Source organism: Ursus americanus, chromosome 6 (genome assembly GCF_024610735.1).
Source record: "Ursus americanus isolate L20-20 chromosome 6, mUrsAme1.1.p, whole genome shotgun sequence".
Lineage (NCBI taxonomy): Eukaryota > Metazoa > Chordata > Mammalia > Carnivora > Ursidae > Ursus > Ursus americanus.
Window position 1 is genome coordinate 65484104 of NC_142132.1, and position 17170 is coordinate 65501273.

Consider the following 17170-nt stretch of genomic DNA (forward strand, 5'->3'; position numbering starts at 1 on the left):
TTCAATTAATTTACATATAATGTATTATTAGTTTCAGAGGTAGAGGTCAGTGATTCATCAGTCTTATATAACACCCAGTGCTCATTACATCACGTGCCCTCCTTAATGTCCATCACCCAGTTACCCACCCACCTTCTCTCCAGCAACCCTCAGTTTGTTTCCTATGATTAAGAGTCTCTTATGGTTTGTCTGCCTCCCTGATTTCGTCTTGTTTTATTAAAAATATGGAACGTTTCACGAATTTGCATATTATCCTCACACAGGGCCATGCTAATCTTCTCTGTATCCTTCCAATTTTAGTATATGTGCTGCCAAAGCAAGCACAAGTTAAAGACATGTTAGCAACTTAATTGTGTAATACATTTCCATCCAGAATTCTCCCAAAGTCATGGTGGTGCCTAAAGGATAGGATTCACTCTTTTGTATCCTGAAAGCTGAAAATCATACTGAGATGTGTATTAAGCAGCACCACCAGGATGTGGACATGAAATTCATGTGACTACTTGGTTTTGGAAACCCTCTGCTGGCACACAGCAGTCAACTGGTCAAGCATGAACCCCTCCTGGGGCTGGCACTGCTCTTGACAATGGGGGTAAACAAAGTCTCTGCTCTTGAGGATCTCGCTGGGCCAATGAGTAGATAAGTTCATGCCAGGTACAGATAAGGGCAGTGACAAAGATAAAATAGAGTAACCCGGCGGTGAGCAGTGCTGATTTAGTTAGGGTGGTCAGGGAAGGCCTCTCTGAAGAAAGTGATGTTTAAGTTAAAACCTAAAGAAACATCCTTGTCAAAAATTGGCCCAGCCATCAACCATTACCAGCACCCCCTATCCTAAGCAGAACTGGACTAAGAGGTGGCCTCTGCACTGGCTGGGCAGTTGTCCAGAGTGCTAACAAATAAGAGAAACAAAAGATCACTGGAGGAATTGAGCAAAGTGAAACTCAGTCCTTCTGACAAAGTTGAGGAGAACTTCCCAGTGGGAATAGAAAGTGCTGGTCAAAGCAGAGCTGTCTCTGTACAGGATTGCTGGACAGCTGCCTGCAGCCTCAGCCCACCCGCCTAGAAAGGGGAGGCGCAGGGCCGATTCCAAGGAAGGAGAGATTGCGTTCATTAAATTTAACCCCTTCAGTATGTCTCTCCAGAAACACTGCTTCAGAAAAATTATGAAAGAGAACATGAGCTCTCACCTCCTAGAGTCTTTCCTTTAGAATGGGTCCAATTTTAGAAAAAAGTTGATGTAACAACTGGCTCACAAGGCAGTAAGAATTGCCACTTACAGGCCAGTTCCATATTTTTCTGGAACATTCTATGACTTGCCGGGTTGAGATCCTCTTCCTCATCCCCAGCATAGATGTTGTATCACCTTTTTCTTACGAAACAAAAAGGTGATACATTTTACTATTATTTTTCGATGTGAAAGTATGAATTTAAAAATATGACAACCAAGAGAGAAGGACAGATAGAAAAGTACTTGAAACTTCACACTTTCAACCTTACCATAGTGATTACTGCCTGTGAACACTAGGAATCTAAGGGGTCATCTCCCTGTGACTTGACATGCATTTGTTTCCATTTTTCAAAAGAATATACCTTTTGTGATTAAATACAAATTTCTTTAATAACAAAACTTAATTCTGTCCTTATAAATTCTTTTCAATGAATGTATACCAAAGGCAACAGTACTATCATGTGGGGGCAGTCATAGATAAGTAAACACTCATGTGTGCACACACATACATTAAAAGAAGTCCTTAAATGGTTGGAAATGACTGCCCTTACGTACTTACACTAAATCTTTTAGAAAACACAGCAGGAAATCTAGGGCCTTCATTTCAATATAATGACTTTTCATATTAAAGAAAAACCCTTATTAGCACAAATTTAACTTTTCAACTTAACTTTATATAACTTAAATTTTATAAATTTAATTTCATAAACTTAAATGTATCATTTAAATTTTAAGTCAGTATTGAGTCTGGGTCAGTGACCTCTCTAGCTAAGTCAAAACCTACCAATAAGAACATGAGAACAAGAGGTATTCTCTGAAGGAAAACGATGCACATACCCCAGGTTTACAATGCAGCAGTGGGAAGAAAATAGATTAATATAAACCACCTAGTACACTATTTTCATAAATCACCCTTGCCGTCCCCTCAGGAGGTCCGAGTTTTTACCTGGTGGTATGATCCAAATGATTCCTATACTTTTCCAAGCCTTTTTTAGTGGTCTGATCTTTACTGGGTTGCTACAGTTTCCCACTGACTATGGGCTAGGGAGTACTAAGTACTAGGGAGTACTAAGAAAGACCCAGTGAACGACTGGCTATCAGCCATAGTACTCTACTCTCAGTGGGTAGCAGTAGCCTAATTTCCACCTAGTAATCAGCATCAATCAACATGTTTATTCTCTGCTTTTTGTTTAGTGGCCCAAAGATCCCCAAATGGCCAAGGGCAGTCTCAGCTTTCAATTTCACTTTTACTTGATTTTAAAAAAAGGCATTAGGGAAATATGCAGGCCCACAATGCAAACATTGTAAGCACAGAACAGGACATGTTGGCACAAACCACACCTTGCACCCACCATCCAGATCAAGAAATAGAACGTTATTAGTGTTCCAGAAGCCCGTCTCTGGATCACTTTTCCCATAGGTGAGCGCACATCTGACTTCTCAAACCATCGGTTAGTTTTGTCTGTTTTTGAGCTGTGTATGCACAGCATGCTCTTTTTCGACTCTCTTTTAGCTCCGCATTACATATTGATAAGATTAATTCCTTTTTGCTGCTATAAATTAGTTCACTTGCATTGCCGTTGGAATATACCCCAATTAACTTTCCCATTCCGTTGATAATGGAATTATCTGTCGATGGACATTATGGGTGTTTCCAGCTTTAGGCTACTTCAGATACTGCTGCCCCAGATAACCCTGCAGATCTCCTGGTGGACAGACACATGCACTTCTGTTGGGTGTATCTGAGGCTGTATTCCTGGGGTCTGAGGGAATCTGCATGTGCTACTTTTGCAGATTTGTCCAAACTGTTTGTACCCATTTATAGTGTATGAGAGTTTTAATTTTTCTACATTCTTGCCAACACTGGCTTTGTCATTTAGATAGTGGAATTATAGTGGTTTTGACTTGCATTTCTTTGATAACAATTGAGATTAAGTACCTTTTCATACATCTCTTGGCCATTCGAATATCTCTGTTGTGAAGTGAGTATCTTGCCTATTTTTTTATTTTTCTTTTTCATTTGGGTCTTCCCTTGTCAAATATGTAATTCAAACATATTCTCGCTTATCTTTTAATTCTCCGAATGCTATCTTCTGATGTTCAGATATTCCTAATTTTGATTTACTCCAATTTGTAAATGTTTTCCTTAGTGGTTAGTGCTATTTGTACCCATTAAGAAATTATTTTATGTGCTGCCCAAAGTCATGATGATGTTCTCCTGTTAATCTAAAATTTTTATTGTTTCACTTTTTACATTTAGATCTGTAATTCACCAAGAATGATAGTTTTGCATAATATTTGAGTAGGAATCAAGTTTCATTTCCCCCACTTATTAATACGTAATTGAATCACAACTCTTTTTTTCACTTTAAAAAAATTTAAATTAAATTAATTAACGTAAATGTATTAATTGTTTCAGGGGTACAGGTCTGTGATTCATCTTTTTTTTTTTTTAAAGATTTTATTTATTTATGTGACAGAGAGACAGCCAGCGAGAGAGGGAACACAGCAGGGGAGTGGGAGAGGAAGAAGTAGGCTCCCAGCAGAGGAGCCCGATGTGGGACTCGATCCGGGAATGCCGGGATCACGCCCTGAGCCAAAGGCAGATGCTTAACAACTGCGCTACCCAGGCACCCCTCATCAGTTTTATATAATACCCAGTGCTCATTACAACATATACCTTCCCCAATGTCCATCAACCAGTTACCCCATCCCTCCACCCCCCTCCTCTCCAGCCACCCTCAGTTTGTTTCCTTTTTTTAAAAAATAATTTTTAAAAATTTTTAGTTATTTATTTGAGAGAGAGAGAGAGAGAGAGAGCAAGCACAAGAGAGGGGGAGGGGCAGAGGGAGAAGCAGACTCCCCGCTGAGTAGGGAGCCTGATGCAGGACTTGATCCCAGGATCATGACCTGAGCCGAAAGCAGTCACTTAACCAACTGAGCCACCCAGGCACCCCCTCAGTTTCTTTCCTATGATTAAGAGTCTCTCATGGTTTGTCTCCCTCTCTGGTTTCATCTTGTTTCATTTTTTCCTCTCTTCTCCTATGATCCTCTGCCTTGTTTCTCAAATTCCAAATATCAGTAAGATCATATGATAATTGTCTTTCTCTAATTGACTTATTTTGCTTAGCATAATACCCTGTAGTTCCAGCCATAGTTGCAAATGGCAAGATTTCATTTTTCGATGGCTGTGTAATATTCCATTGTATATCTATACCACATCTTCTTTATCCATTCAACTGTCAATGGACATCTCAGCTCTTTCCATATTTTGGCTATTGTGGACATTGCTGCTATAAACATTGGGGTGCAGGTGCTCTTTCAGATCACTACATTTGTACTGTTGGGGTAAATACTGAGTAGTGCAATTGCTGGGTCATAGGGTAGTTCTAGTTTCAACTTTTTGAAGAACCTCCATACTGTTTTCCAGAGTGGCTGCACTAGCTTGCGTTCCTACCAACAGTGTGAGAGGGTTCCCCTTTCTCTGAATCCTCGCCAACACCTGTGGTTTCCTAATTTGTTAATTTTAGCCATTCTGACTGGTGTGAGGTGGTATCTCTTTGTGGTTTTCATTTGTCTTTCCCTGATGCCGAGTGATGTTGAGCACTTTTTCATGTGTCTGTTGGCCATTTGGATGTCTGAACCACAACTCTTTAATGAAAAGATCGTCCTTTCTCAACCTTGTGCAGTACCTCCAATCATAGAAGAAGTGTTCAAAGAGAAGACGGGTCTGTTTCTGGAATCTCTAGTCTTTCCATCAGTTTATATGTCCATACTTGTACTGATACAACAGTGTCATATTTGTTATGTCCTTAAAACAAATCTCTATCCAGACAGAGAGTGTTAGTCCTCTATCTCTTCCTCCATCTATATTTTTCTTAGCCACCTTTGTCTTTTATATTCCCTAAAGTTTAGAATTTTAGGATTTTACTTGAGATAGCTGTGGATCCCATACATAATTTTGGTCTTTATCATATAAACTCTGTCAAATCTTGGGTATAGTACATTACCTCCCCTCCCCACTTATTAAGTTTTCCTTAATTCCCCTCAATTATATATACTGTTGTTGTTGTTGTTGTTGTTGTTGTTGTTGTTGTTGTTAAGTAGGCTCCACCTGGAGCCCAATGCAGTGCTTGGGCTCACGACCCTGAGACCAAGACATGAGCTGAAATCAAAAGTCAGATGTTCAACCAACTGAGCCACCCAGGTGCCCCCAACTCCCCTCAAATTCTTCTCAATTATGTTTTATACTTTTTTTATGTAGAGGTTTTGTACATTTTTATTAGGTTTATTTTTAAGTGTTTGAAGTTTTTTTTTAAAGACTGTTATCATAGCCTTTATGTGTGTGTGTAATTTTATTTAAGCACTCATTGCTGTTATAAACAAAATATAGATTTAATTCTTGTGTGATGACTTTAAATTCAGTGACCTTGCAAAAAATCACATATAGATTTGGGTGGATTCTCTTTCTTCATGTCCTTTTTTTTTTTTTTTTTTTTTAAGATTTTATTTATTTATTTGACAGAGAGAGAGCGCCAGAGAGCACAAGCTGGTGGTGGTGGGAGGATGGCAGAGGGAGAGAGAGAAGTAGGATCCCCCTGGAGCAGGGAGCCCAATGCACAGCTTGATCCCAGGATCTCAGGATCATGACCTGAGCCACCTGTGCAGCCCATCTTTCTTGGTCTCTGTCTCTCTGTGTATCTCTCTATACATGTAATTATTATTATTACTTAATATTCTTGTTAATTAACCTCCTCAACTTATTAAACCAACCAGGACCTGCCATGCAATGTTAAATGGAGTGACGATAATGAGCACCCTTGAGTCATTCTCAATTTCAGAGGGTGACATTTTACCATTATATACACTGTTTGACTTAAAGTTTTGTTTTGTTTGTTTTTGTCAGAATAGGGAATTTTCTTTCTATTTCTAGTTTGCAAAGCTTCTTTCTTTCTTTCTTTCTTTCTTTCTTTCTTTCTTTCTTTCTTTCTTTCTTCTTTCTTTCTTTCTTCTTTCTTTTTTAGAAATCATGAATTGGGCGCTCCAGGTAAAGATGGCCGAGCATGGTTACAGATTTTCACTGACTACGTTCAGCCCATCTGGTAAACTTGCCCAGATTGAACACGCTTTGCCTGCTGTAGCTGGAGGAGCCCCTCCAGTGGGAATTAAAGCAGCAGGTGGGGGGCTCCTGCGTGGCTCAACTGGTTGGATGTCTGCCTTTGGCTCAGGTCATGATCCTAGTGTCCTGGAATCGAGTCCCGCATGGGGCTCCCTGCTCAGAGGGGAGTCTGCTTTTCTCTCTGCCTGCCGCTCCCCCTGCTTGCCCGCGCGCTCTCTCTCTCTCTGTGTGTCAAATAAAAATCTTTAAGAAATAAAGATTATAGATAAATAAAGAAATAAAGAAACAAAAATCTTTAAAGAAATAAAATAAAGCTGCAAATGGTGTAGTTTTAGCAACTGAGAAGAAACAAATCCGCTCCGTGTGATGAGCGAAGTGTACGGTGCGCAGAATGGGATCGATTACCAAGCACATAGGCTTGGCGTACAGGGCGGCTCGGGCCCAGGTTACAGAGCGCGCGAGCACAGAGCCTGGAAACTAGCTCAGCAATACTATCTCATTTACCGAGAACCCAGCCCCACAGCTCAGCTGGGACAGAGAGTAGCTTTTGTGATACAAGAATACATTCATTCAGGTGATGTTTGTCCATTTGGAGTCTCTTTACGAATTTGTGGTTGGAATGAGGGGCGACCGTATTTATTGCGGTCAGATCCATCTGGAGCTTACTTTGCCGAGAAAGCCACAGCAGTGGGAAAGAACTATGTGAATGGGAAAACTTTCCTCAAGAAAAGACATAACGAAGACCTGGGACTTAAAAATGCCACTCATACAGCCATATTAACCCTAAAGGAAAGCTTTGAAGGGCAAATGACAGAAGATAACATAGAGATTGGAATCTGTAATGAGGGCGGATTCTGGACGCTTCTTTCGACTGAAGTTAAGGATCCTTGGCTGCCATAGCATAGTAACAAAGTGACTGGAAAATCTGGAATTTCAGATAATCCCTCTACTTAAACATGTATGTTTTGTTTTGCAGACTTCTTGCATGCTCTACATGGTTTAATGGACTAATTTTTTTTAAATGACACTTATGAGTCATAATAAACTGTTAAATAAAAAAACCATGAATAGGAGCACCTGGGTGGCTCAGTCATTGGGCATCTGCTTTCTGCTCGGGTGGGGATCCTCAGTGAGGAGCCTGCTTCTCCCTCTGCCTCTGCCTGCTGCTCCCCCTACTTGTGCTCACTCTCTGTCAAATAAATAAATTAAATCTAAAAAAAAAAATTGTGAATAGGTATTGAATTCTATCAAGTATTTTTTCATGAATCTACAGAGATGGTCATTTGATTTTTATTCTTTATTCTGTTGATGGCATAAGTTATATTGATTGATTTCAAATATTAAGCTATGCATGGATTTCTGGACCAAATACAATTAGGACATGGTATATTATTCTTTTTCATATGTCACTAGATTCACTTTGCTAATACTTGGTTCAGGATTTTCTGCACATTTATGGGTAGGATAGGCCTGTTTTACAAAGACCTCTGGTAGCCATATCCCCTTGGCCTACCTCAGATTTCAGCTGCATCTGTGATGGGCACTGTGGAAGCTGACAGCTCAGGTGCACACAGAGTATCTTCTAGAATTCTCCCCAAAACATTTCTTTGCTCCTAAGGAACCTTCTTAGCCAACACACATCCCACGGGTTTGAGGGAATCAACTCCCACAGGGGCAAACTTCAAGCAAAGGGAGTGGGAGGCTACCTACCGCCTATCCAGTGAGCAATTCTGGGAGGAATTCTGTGTGTTTCTCAGAGGTCCTAAGAGAAATGACTCCCCCATGACCTATAGCATTAATCTCAATTACAAACCCTTACATGGCTTGTTTTAATGTAGATTTTTTTTTTACTGTGTTATAACCTATGTGCAGAAAATTGCCCAGATAATAAATGTCCGTCTAATGAATTTCCACAGAGTAAGCATATTGACATAACTGGATCAAGAAACAGAGCCTCTCAGCAGCCCTTCTCAGGGCCCCTTCCACATTTTTCCTGCCCTCCCTTGCTGGGTTAGATTCCACGGCCACTGTGATAGAGCGTCACAGTCTCAGCACCTCACACAATACAAACCTATTTCCTTGCCAGTCTCTAGGTGAGAAGTCTGACACGCATCTCACCCATGGGCTAATATCAAGGTAACAGGCTTCCTTTCTGGAGGATCTGGGAGAGAATTGGTTTCATGCTCATTCAAGTTGTTGGTGAAATTCGGTTCTTCACGGTTATAGGACTGCAGTGCCCATTCCTTGCTGGTTGCCAGCTGAAGGCCACTCCCAGCTTCTAGAGGCCCCCACATTCCTTGACTCCTGACTCCCTTTTTTCATCTTCAAAGCTAGCAACCATCACATCTTTATCCATTCATCTATTGATAGGTACTTGGGCTGCTTCCATAATTTGGCTATCATAAATAATGCTGTTATAAACATAAGGATGCATGTATCCTTTCAAATTAGTGTTTTTGTATTTTGGGGGTAAATACCCAGTAGTGCAATTACTGGATTGTAGGATAGTTTTTTTTTTAATGTTTTAATTAATTAACATATAGTGTATTATCTGTTTCAGAGGCAGAATTCAGTGATTCATCAGTTGCATATAACACCCAGGCTCATCACATCACATGCCCTTCCTTAATGTCCATCACACAGTTACCCCATCCCCCCACCCACCCTACCCTCCAGCAACCCCCAGTTTGTTCCCTATAGTTAAGAATCTCTTATGGTTTGTCTCCCTCTTTGATTTCATCTTATTTTATTTTTCCCAAGATTTAAAAGCCTTTTTTTTAAATAAAGAAGACATTCTTAATGAATTGTAATGTAGCAATAGACAGGTAAAAATACTTGTGGCATGTGTAATAAAAGGGTAATATTTAGAATATAACTTCCCTGGAAATCAATAAGAAAAAGACAAGCAACCTAGTTTAAAAAAATGGGCAAAGGATAAGAACAGGAAATTTATAAAAGAAGAAATATATGTATATATAGCTAATAGACATATAAAAAGGTGCCCATCCTCATTCACAACTAGGAAAATACAAATTAAATAATGGCGTACCATTTTAAATCTATTAAAATGGCAATATTTTTGAAGTTCGATAAAATCAAAGTTGGCTATGTTGTAGGGCAATTACATACTACTATTGGTGAAACTATTTTGGAAAACAATTTGGCAGTATCTATGCACATCCAGTAAAGTGTGTATTCATTGTGATTTTGTGCCATTGCTCCTCGGTATCTACCCTAGAGAAACACTTTGATATGTGCAGTAGGAGGCATATGAAGTTATCTTTATTGCAACATTTTTAACATAGAAAAATGATTTAAATGTCTTCCAGTAGTGGAATAGTTAAAAAAAAAAAAACAACTATGGTTCCATCTATACTGTGAAACAGCTGTCAGCTGGGGCCTTTAGTCTCCTCCATGCGGCGTTGCAGCGGGGGGTCTCCGTGGAACTAACTTCTCATGTGGTGGTTGGCATCCCCTAGTGCAAATGGAGAGGTTTCCAGGTCAGTTAAGGCTTCAGCTCAGGACTAATGAACTCACCACTGTTGTTGTATTTGGTTGAGCAAAGGCAGGTGCAGCCTGCTTAGATCTGTGGGGCAGAACAAGCTGCTCCTCTAGGTGGGTGGAGCCTTCGGGCAGAATGGTCTGCTCCCAAGGAGGGGAGAAATCAAGGCTGTGGTAGGAGCTGGGCTATCACAACTTGGTTGGAGATTTGAGGATGGCTTTCCTAAGGATGTGACAGTTGAGCTGAAATCTGAAGGTCAATAACCCTTAGTTAGGGGAGAGGAGAGGGAAGAGTACTACAGGGAAAGAAAGGAGCAAAAGCAAAGGTGTTTTGCTGGGAAGTTGCATGACAATTTACGGGGACGGAGGGAAAGGCCCAATGTGTCTTGAGAGCAGAAAGGCCCAATGTGTCTTGAGAGCAGAATGTCTAGAGGCACGGGGAGCCAGGTCACTCTGAGCATCTTAGCCTGCGCAAAAGATTTCAGATTTTATATGAGACATGAGGATCTGTAGAAGGGTTGTTAGTAGGAGGTGGGTGGGGGAGATGGGCTTCAGACTGACATTTTCACAGATAACTGGGTCTGGCTGCCCTTGCAGCATGGAACAGAGGGCCAGTATAGGTGTCCATCCATGAAGACTTAGGAGACCACTGGAGTGACTGAGGCAGAAGATCATGGAGTTTTGGGTTTGTTGGTAGCTGTGGACATGGACAAAAATGAGACCCTGTGTGGCAGGAAAATATATACTTCTAGCGTATGCCTGTGGTCCCGAGGGTAATTATTATTATCCTTTTTTGCTCTCAAAAGTGTTCACATTTGGGTACTAGATTATGCTATATTACCCTGTACGTGGCAGGAAAAACAAGCTGGATCTGGTGATAGAGTAGTTGTGGGGGTGTGGGAGACAAAGTGTCCAGGATGACTCCGAGTTTCTGACTTGAAGACCAGAGTGGAAGGTGGTGGTAATTGCTGAGCATGGTGACGTGTGGATGGACAGGCTGGGAGATATAATGTTAGGCTGAAGATACGCAGAGCTGGAACTCAGAGTATAAATATGGACTGGGGATAGGAATTGCAAATGAGTTGCTGATGAATAAATAGTCACCAAAACCATGAGTGAAAAAGACTTTTTCTAGAAAGAAAAGAACACTGCAAAAAGACAAGGTTACAGGAGGGTATCAGAGGAGAGAAGGCTGGAAATGCAAGCTGGAAGCAAAGCAAACACCATTCTATGGAGGGTCCACTTATTTCTGCCAAAAATTAAAATGGAAATCCATTGAAAGTTTTGAGTTGAGTCATGACAGGGTATTGTTCTGAGAGTTCACTCAAGAATGTGAGAATTTTAGAAGACAACTAAAGTATTCAGAGACTCATGAAATGACTGTGTGAACACATATCTTCCAGTTAGAAGCATATATAATTTAGACGAATTACTTTTAATCAAATTTAATCTTCATGGGATACCTGGATGGCTCAGTCGGTTAAGCATCTGCCTTTGGCTCAGGTCATGATCTCTGGGTCCAGAGATTGAACCCCACATCGGGCTCCCTGCTCAGGTGGGAGTCTGCTTCTCTCTCTCCCTCTGTCTCTCTCCCTGCTTCTGCTCTCTCACTTTTTCTCTGTCCAATCCATAAATAAAATCTTTAAAAAATATTTAATTTTAAATAATTTGTTCTCCTTTAAATAATTTCTCTTTAAATATAAAACTCTCTTTAAATAATTTTTTCTCTAAAACAATTTGTTCTCCTTTTGTGAAACCCTAATTAGCAGTGTTTGACATTTGACGGCTTTTCCACTGTCCCCTCCCTGCTCTTCAAGAGTTAATCTAGTACAACCCTTAATTAATCTCTGGAGCTATTATTAATAAAATCTGTAAATGGTAATGTTTTAAAAGCCAGGAATCTTAATAATTTCATCCTGATCAGAGTGTGTAAGGTCAGAGCTTCTACAGTTTGGCATCTTATTATAGAAAGATAAAATTTAACTATCACAAGGAAACACAATTTTAGTTATGATCAGGCTTCTATATTAGTCCATTGACCTAAAAATCTCACTCGCCCACAGGGCTGTGTAGATGTACATAAGTTTAAATTATGATTCTACTATTTTTAGATTTAGAGCAATTTGTTAGATCTCCCTCATCTTCAACTTCATCAATAAAATAAAAATAAAAATACCCACTTCATGGAGCTCCCATGAAGCTTAAATGAGACAATATCTATATAGTGCTTTATAGTTAATGTACTTTATGAGTTAATATTACAATACTGAGTTTCTGTTTGGGATGATAAAAAATTTTGGAAATAGTGGCTTACAGCATTATGAATGTACTTAATGCCCATGAATTGTACACTTAAAATGACTAAAATGGTAACTTTCATGTTATATATATATTTAGCAGAATAAAAATTAAAATATGAAATATAATAATTACATACTTGTGGCATATATATATTTAAATGAATAAATATATTTCTGAATTTCAGTTTCAGAGCTCCACTGGTAGCTTTATTCCTACATTATCTGACAGCTGTGGTATTTAGTAATCCAAACCACCCTGAGCACTTGTCCTTTTTTAGCAGATGGAGCTATAGAAAAGTCTGGAGCCCTTGATTTATGAGTATAGTGCCTTCCAACGGCTAGCATATATCATTGCAACCACTGCTGCATTAAAGAAGACATTTGCAGCAGGATCTGCTCTTAAAATCCCAAGTTTCTAATTTTTAAAGCCTTGATAATCAGAATAAACAAGCAAAGGATAATTGAAGAAATGATACTGAGCTGAGTAATAAGAAAGAGAGTGCATATAACTAATTTTCTATTGTTTCAGTGAGCCATTGTTTGCTCATAAGGAAGCAGGAAAGCATAGGAGAGGGGAAATCAGCTGGTATCGTTCTGCTCACTGGCACTGTCGGACTGAGACAGGAAGGGAGAAAGTGACTTAAATCACTTGTAAAATCTTGGTTGTGAAGAAAACTAGATTTACTGTGACAATTTAGGCTACAATTTTTAAAAAAGATTTTATCTATTTATTTATTTGAGAGAGAGAGAAAAAGAGAGAGAGAGAGAGAAAGAGAACACAACACACAGGGGAGGGACAGAGGGAGCAAATCTCAAGCAGGCACCATTGAGCTCCAGCCTGACATGGGATTTGATCTCATGATCCTGAGATCATGACCTGAGCTGAAACCAAGAGTCAGATGCTTAACCAACTAAGCCACCCAGACACCCCAAACTGCAGTTTTTAAAAAAGATTTTATTTTTTAAAGCAGTTTTAAACTCCCAACAAAATTGAGCAGAAGGTAGACTTCCCATACACCCCCTGCCTCACACATGCACAGCCTCACCACTGTCAACATCCCCGACCGGAGGGGGACATTTGTTACAACTGATGAATCTGCACGGACACATCATCATCACCCAAAGTCCATAGTTACATCACATATACTCTTGGTATTGTACATTCCATGATAAATGCGTAATGACATGTTTCTACCATTATAGTATCATACTGTAAAAATCCTCTGTGCTCTATTTATCTCTCTCACCTACCAATCTCTGGCAATCACTGATTTTTTTTTAAATTGTCTCCATAGTTTTGCCTTTTCCAGAATGTGATTATATTTAGGACCACAGAGTATGTGGACTTTTGAGATTGGCTTCTTTTACTTGATAATATGCATTTAAGTTTCTTCCATGTCTTTTCCTGGTTTGATAGCTCACTTCTTTTTAGTGTTGAATAGTATCCCATTGTCTAGATGTACCACAGTTTATCCATTCACCTACTGAAGGATATCCTGGTTGCTTCAAGTCTTGGCAATTACGAATAAGCTGCCTTAAACATCCCTGTGAAGGTTTACTTGTGGACATAAATTTTCCAGGCTGTACTTTTTCATTTTTAGTTTTCAGTATCTGTGAAGAGTGGCTGATAAAATTTGACCCGGGCAGTAGAGCCATGATCTAGTTCCTGCTATGCCTCCTCACCAAGGCAACCACTCCAAATGTTAGCTAAGTCAATACAAAGGTTGGAAAAACCAAGGCGGAAGTACTTAATCACATCATCTAGAGTTTATTGTATTTGGGAATGATTAGATTGTAAGTATGAAGTGCAAGCTAAACGCAATCACAAACTTCCTTTAGATTTCATGAGATCTTCAAAAGTGCTGTGGTTGCTTTAAACCATAAAAGGTTTAGGCTGTAATTATGAAGAAGCAATGTGTAAATGTCTTGCACAAACACTTTTAGAAAGGTTATAACAACCTAACCACATGATCCATGTTCTAGTTGAGATCCTGGTGACAAATGAGCATTGAAGACCTGAGATTAGCATATTAGTAGACTTGAAGCCCACAGATACCTGGAGAAGAAAATATAATGTATATTTTGGGGCGCCTGGGTGGCTCTGTCGTTAAGCGGCTGCCTTCAGCTCAGGGCTTGATCTAGTCCCGCATTGGGCTCCCTGCTCCGCTGGGAGCCTGCTTCTTCCTCTCCTACTCCCCCTGCTTGTGTTCCCTCCCTCTCTTGCTCTCTTGCTGTCTCGCTGGCTGTCTCTCTCTGTCAAATAAATAAATAAAATCTTAAAAAAAAAAAGAAAATATAATATATATTTCAATATAATATATACATTGTTTTAAAAAAATCATCCTGCAGTGGCCATTATTAAAAGTTAAAAAAATTTGAAGTACTCAAGGACTTTATGAAATCTTTTATTATGTAATTATCCACATGTTATTGCTATCTGCTACCATGCCTTGCTGTCAGCTCTACCCCAGGTCAAAATATCATAGAAACTCTGTCTCTTCACCTGCCACTCAGCCCATCCCCTCCCCGGTGCCTAACGAAGAATCTACTTGGGCACAGAGATTAGAGATTTTTGTTTCTTGTTTAGAGTCTTTGGTTTCTTGTGTTGTAGATGTTGTTTCTCTGTTTTGTTTTTTTTTTTCTGGTGATTCTGAAATCAGTTTTTACAACATCTGTGGATGTGCCCTGATTTATGAAAATCTGATATCTTTAAAAATCCAAACTTCAAAAGCAAAACAATTAGGCGCAGAGTATTTATATAACAAGAGTATTGTTGAAATTTCCTTTGATCAACTCCTTTAAAATATCAAACTCTTTTAGTATGTTATTATATATAATTGTATTTACAAAAATAAGATTTATAGATAACTTTGCAACAACACACCTAGCACACATCTAGCAGATGCCCCCAAATTACTGATGCGGGTCTTACTTGGCTTTCAGTAGGGAGGATCCAGCCATGGCCTTTTGAAATAGGGGAAGGTCCAGAAGACAATAATTCTCTTCAGTAATAATTAACCCTATGGGATAATCAATGACTTAAAAAAGAAGAGAAAACAATAAATCAAAGCTTTTCAATAACAAACAATTATAACAGAAATAGGTTTAAGAGAAGGTGTTTTTATTTACAATTTGTATTCACACTTAACTCGGCCCACATGGGGTGGCAGTATTCACTCAGTGTGAACTGGCCTCATCCTTGTCTTTCCGACCCCAACAGTGGCTTTCTAGGCTGGCAAACTTAAAAGTACCTCAGAATTTTAATTTGATCCCCAGGTAAAATTTAATTGGCTCAAATTGACATAAGGAAGGTAGTAAGAAACATTTAAAGGAAAAGACACTTATCCAGCTCAAATAGAGAAGTCACATCACTTCTTCGAGTTAATAATTAAATTTAACTTGTCACATTGACAACTGTGAAGCTAAACAAAGATGATTTTTAAAAAAGACTTTATTTATTTGAGACAGAGAGAGCACAAGTGGGGAGGAGGGCTGGAGGGAGAGGGAGAAGCAGACTCTCTGCTGAGCAGGGAGCCTGATGCGGGGCTTGATCCCTGGACTCCAGGATCATGACCTGAGCTGAAGGCAGACACTTAACCGACTGGCGACTGAGCCACCCAGGCGCCCCCAAAGATGATTCTTTAATATTTGTTTCTTATTACGATATATCGACATACATGTTATTAGTTTCTGGTGACAGAAAAAATACTTTACTATTTGCATCTATGGCAAAGTGATCACCACGATAAGACTAGTTAACATCCATCACCATTACAGTCACAAAAATGTTTTTCTTGTGATGAGAACTTTTAAGATTTACTCTCTTAGCAACTTTTTAAAAAAATATTTTGTTTATTTATTTGACAGAGAGACAGGCAGTGAGAGAGGGAACATAAGCAGGGGGAGTGGGAGAGGAAGAAGCAGGCTCCCAGAAGAGGAGCCTGACGTGGGGCTCGATCCCAGAATGCCGGGATCACGCCCTGAGCCGAAGGTCGACGCTTAACGACTGAGCCACCCAGGCGCCCCATCTTAGCAACTTTCAAATATACTATATGGTATTAGCTATAGTTACCATGCTGCACATTACATCCCCCAGACCTATTTTTTTAAATTAATTAAGTAATTAATATTTCAAGTTTTTATTTAAATTCTAGTTAGTATATAGGGTAATATCAGTTTCAAGTGTAGAATTCGGTGATTCATCACTTACATACAACACCCAGTGCTCACCACAAATTCCCTCCTTAATACCCACCACCCCCTTAGCCCATCCCCTCACCCACCTCCCTCCATCAGCCCCCAGTTCTCTATTGCTAAGAGTCTCTTGTTTTTTGCTTCCCTCTCTTATTTTCCCCCTTCTCCTATGTTCATCTGTTTTGTTTCTTAAATTTCACATATGAGTGAAATCATATGGTATTTGTCTTTCTCTGACCAGTTTCACATAGCATAATAAACTCTAGCTTCATCCATGTCATTGCAAATGGCAAGATTTCATTCTTTGTGATGGCTGAGTAATAATCCATCGTCTTTATCCATTCATCAGTCAATGGACATTTGGGCTTTTACACTGCCGGTGGGAATGCAAACTGGTGCAGCTACTCTGCAAAGCAGTATGGAGTTTCCCCAAAAAGGTAAAAACAGAACTACTCTACCACCCAGTAATTACACTACTAGGTATTTACACAAAGGATACAAAAATACTGATTTGAAGGGGCACAAGTACCCTGATGTTTATAGCAGCATTATCAACAATAGCCAGATCTATATATTTATAAATGGAAGTTTATGCCATTTGATCCCCTTCACCCATTTTCCCATCCCCCACCCCACCTCTAGCAACCACCAATTTGTTCTCTGTAAACTTTGTTTTTAAAATATTCACATATAAGTGAAATTAACAAAGATGATTTTTAAAGATAATATTCCCTATTACCAAGATAATGCTCTTCCTCCCCCCTCACCAAGGATAGGTGATGAATGAAATGAAAGTATTAGAATGATAAATTCTAGAGCTAGAAGGAG

At 39.4% G+C, this 17170-nt stretch overlaps 1 non-coding gene and 1 pseudogene across 1 annotated transcript; one reads left to right on the forward strand and one right to left on the reverse strand.

Moving 5' to 3' along the window:
• Window positions 1-218: 218 nt before the first annotated feature.
• On the reverse strand, window positions 219-324 carry LOC123783148 (U6 spliceosomal RNA). Its single transcript, XR_006777130.1, has one exon. It is a non-coding gene; the product is annotated as a U6 spliceosomal RNA (small nuclear RNA).
• Window positions 325-6281: 5957 nt separating this feature from the next.
• Window positions 6282-7247, forward strand: LOC123783063 (proteasome subunit alpha type-2-like; annotated as a pseudogene).
• Window positions 7248-17170: the final 9923 nt, after the last annotated feature.